Here is a 4,551-nt window from a genome sequence, read left to right on the forward strand (position 1 = left end):
GCCCGCATCGTGGGAGAATGGGGGAGGGTGTTGGAAGGAAGGCGGGAGAGGACAGGGGAGGGGAGGGAGAAGCGAAGAGGACGGAGGAGGGGAGCAGAGGGGGGAGAAAGGGGAGTTGGAGAGGAGCGGAGAGAGAAGGAGGAGGGCAGGAGGGCAGAAAAGAGGGGGAGGGAAGAGGCAGGGGAAAAAGGGGTGGGGAAGGAGAGCATTGAGGACTGGGAGGATCGGGATGCTAGCCTGTCCGAAGTCGGATCCTCAAAGGGCGCCCCGTGCTCACGAGGGTGGAGAGGGGCCTGGAGACGCTGGGCAGTGAGCAGGTTGAATGGCCTGCCCGTTGCCCTCCAGACCTACTGTTTGTCTACCGGCCTGGCCGTGCTTAGCTGTGCGCACCGCTTCTCCGGACCCCCTTCCTGAGGGCTTTGCCTGCGCAGTGGAAGGGGCAGACACCTGCTGGTTGGAGTAAGGCTGGACTCGCTGAGGCCCTGCTGGGTCCGCCCTCCTGCCTGGTGGAGAAGATGGGGTGTGGTCTGGGGCGCCCGAACCTTCTGGGGAACCCGTGGATCTATGTGTATGTGCGTTGCTCTGGGGCTTGTGAGGTGATGGGTGACCTGGAGATGGAAGAAGCTCCCACTTCCGGGCCATCTGGCCGGGGATGTAGCTGCGCTCCTGGTCCCCAGGGCTTAGGCTGCCCTCGACTGGCCTTGCCTGGGACTGCCTGTGCAGGGGCTTCTGGGGGCAGCCTTTGGATCCCAAGGAGGGGCAGGAGGGCGGCCATGGGCCTGGCAACAATCCCAACCCTGGTTCTGCATCTCTCCACAGTTTGTGTGTATACATGCGCATGTGTACGTTTCATTGTGAACGCTGTGTACATGCACTTGTGTGTGCACCTATGTATGTCAGTGCCCCCTGTGTGTGCACATTTGTGCATGTGTATGAGCTTGTGCATGAGTACACCTGTTACTGCTTGTGACCACTTTGCTCCGCTGGTTGCTCTTCATCTTTCTTACTAGTTACATCCTGCAGTTCTCTGGTCTTTGTGGCTCATATTCAGTATAGCCAAGGGTCTCACAAAGGTTCTGAGTTTCACTCAGGGCAGAGTTTCCCTTTGTCCTGAGTGAGTAGGGAGCACTGCATGCTCAGTAAGTGGGGATCTCTAATAATCTCTAATTAGGTCAAATAGAGCCTGCAGGGAGTCAGATTCCCCAAGTCTGACATGAAGACAACTAGGGGCTCTCTTTCTATGTTTAAACAAATGCAACAAAAGAAGAATGGCTGGCCTTAAAGGATTCAATTTAATTTTTTTTTTTTTTAGTAATACCAATATGAGTCTCTTTCCATTGTGAGGAAAGAAACAATATTTTTTACAATAGTGAGCGTTTTTCCAGTTCCTTTAGCTGTTCACTGAATTCAATGTTCATCCTACACCTAGAATGCCTCTAGATCACACAGACCAAAGGCAAACTCCAGCCTGGGGGTCTGGGTTGGGAGCTGAGATGAGGGAAACTGGTACACTGGGTGTAACCAGAACTGCCAAGAACACAGTGCAATAATGTGATCTGTGACTTATAATAAGATAAACACACACACACACACACACACACACACACACACACACACAGGGTCTTCTAGTTGTGGCACAGGGCTCCTAAAACCCTTGGAATTTCCCAAGTGCTGAGAGCATTAAAGGTGTCTTTTGTAATGCTAATGAGTTGGCTTTGTACCCTAGGCTGTTGGTTAGTTGCCAGGAGAACCACATAGTGAATTCCTAAATACCAGTCCTGAAGGGGAGCTGTTTCTACTCTCTGCTTGCAGACCTGGAATCACCTGTCTTTATCAATGGGTCCATGTGCTTGATCTGGCTCTGCAGCTGATCTGGTCTCTCTGGACCTCACTTTTCTATCTGCACAACAAGAATGGCAGCGATGGCTTGCAGATGTGTTGGGGTTAGGCGCACTGATCTACACACATAGCAAGAAAGAGCTCATCCCCGTTCTCCTCCTCCTTCCCCAGCTACTGGGAGTGGAGATCAACCTGGAGCTAAGTGTCCCCATGAAAGAGGATGGCAGAGTTTGACTCAAGTCAGACTATCGCTGAGGAGGGACACCAGGGACAATAGAGCACATTTGATGATGTATTCCTGTTCCCTGCATCACAACAAAGTCAACTTGGAATAACATGTGTAAACCACAGCATTTTCCTTCCAAACACTGTTGTGATCTGGCATTTACTTTTGCGGAGAAGTCTGGAAGCAGGTTTGATTTTGTTCTTCAGTTCGGATCCTCAAAGAACCATCACTTATCCTTGCTTTTGGGTTCTTTTAGGATGTGTTTGGCTGTGCATTTTGTCATATTTTTTCCTGAAACATCATAAGTGTGTAGGTTTTTTTCAGCTTTGGGAAGATATAGATACTTATGTGCTTATTATTTGGGAGATATGATATTTAATAAGTGGTATTTAGTACTAAAATAGAAAGTTTAGATCATTGCTGACATAAAATGACAAAGATGATTACTGAAAAAGAAAGTATGTACACATGTATACAACTAAGTGAGGTAAATAGAAATAGCATGTTTCATATTTCACAAAATATTTTCAAGGAACAGAAAGGGGAGAAAGCACAGAAAAGCAAATGAAATGCTACTAAAATTCTATTCAACAGATTAGGGAGTCAACATATAGGCTTTATTAGTAACTTTGAACATTAGAGAATTAAGCTAAGATCCTCTTGAAAAGTGGAAAGTAAATACTGGTGGCTAAAATAAGATTATATGAGAATAGAAAAGTAAATAATATATTTTGAATATATGGAAAAAATAGAGAATAACAACAGGGAAAATAAAAATCAGAAGGTATAGGGTGTGACAACAGAATACAAAAAATTATAACAATACATACAATGGGTTAAATTTACTTACTATAGAACAAAGTCTTAGATTTTGTTATGGTAGTAAACTTCAATCATATACTCTTAAAAGTACACAAAAACTAAAATATTAAATTACTCAACTAATATTAAATTAGAATATTTTCCAGAGAAATAAAATAAAATTGAGACTGCCAGAATATGACCCTGGGTACATTTTCTAACCCCCAGGATGTTGCAGATAAGCTGCCAGGTGGTGTGGGAGAATTAATCAGCTGGGCACTCATGAGGATATTCAGAAAAGTTGCCTTTATTGCAGATTGCACTAGTGCCGTGACTCAGGGGAATCAGTCTCCAAATCCTGAGTGATGAATATGGATGAAGCTTTCCCTTTATACTCTTAGTTTCTTTGTCCCAAAAATATGGATCAGGCTTCTGGACCCTTCATGGGCTTTGCAGACCCTCGTGAGTTGGGATGGAGGAAGTGAGATTACACCCAGAGGCTTGCCAGCACTGGCACCAGCCCCTCCGGGGATTCTATATGGTTCATGGTTTATGGCCTCTGTAAAATGGGAGTATTCCGGGAAACAGGTTCTGAAAGGCAGGAGAGGCATCACAGATAAGAAGGAAGTTTGATAAGAATGGAGTTTATCGGCAAGCAAAAGTGTATGGTTATCAGCAAGCAAGGGTGTATGTCAGAAGGCAGGTTGCTAGCACAGATTCAGAAAGCTAGCCCCGCAAATGTCTTATTTTTCCCTTCAAGGAGACTTCATTTTTCCATCTATGTACACGACATGATAAAAACAGAACCTTCTTCAGAAGGTTGATATGAGGATGCAATAAATTGATACTTGTAAGTATCAATTTAGAACTTAGAACAATGCCTGGAATGTAGAAATTGCTGTATAAGTAGAATTAAAGTTTAAATGAAATTTAATGCATTTATATAAAAATAGTACATACTACTGTTAACAGAGGGGAGAGGGCCTCATCTCCTCCAGTTGCTTATGGGGGTGAAATTCTTTCACTATCCCAAGAAAAAGAATTTTTTGAGACTTGAATGGGAGGATGTCATATTGTAGGAAATTTTATTTCTGTGGAATCAAATCCCTGAGTTTACAAAGTCCCATTTCCTTCGGTACAGTTATAGAAAAAGTATAGCTTTAGTTTCAGCAGAGCTAAAATCAGAGTCAGTATCCAGAGTTTCCTTTCTATGTTGGAGCAATGTCCAGTCTAGCATCAGGCTAGCTTAGCTTGTGCTCCCTGCTGCAGTCCTTAGTTGATTACATGTGGGGTCCACAGGGCCACATGGCTATGGAGGAAACACAGGCAAATGCAAGGAAACCAAGAATGAGCCAAAGCACAAGAGAAGTAAGAGTCACAAGTCAAGCATGTCAAGAGCAACAAGAGAGTGAACTCCTTTGTTTAGGAGATAATGTCCCAAATTTTCCTGCACTTGCAGTGGCCACACCCTTTCTGGCCAACCATCCCTGTCCCCAGGTTTGACTGACAGGCAAGTACCTTCCCTATGTTACCCCAACTTTATGGGGCATGGATCTATCTTCCCTTTGTTGGATCCCTTCTCCCAGTGTTTTGCAGTGAATAGAATGGGGGCTCCTTGGGGAGTGCAAAGTTGCAGCTTCCTGGTGAAGCTGCCCAAATGACATGCTTCTAATATCTGGCTTCCC

Source organism: Myotis brandtii, unplaced genomic scaffold, assembly GCF_000412655.1.
Source record: "Myotis brandtii unplaced genomic scaffold, ASM41265v1 scaffold115, whole genome shotgun sequence".
In the NCBI taxonomy this organism is placed as follows: Eukaryota; Metazoa; Chordata; class Mammalia; order Chiroptera; family Vespertilionidae; genus Myotis; species Myotis brandtii.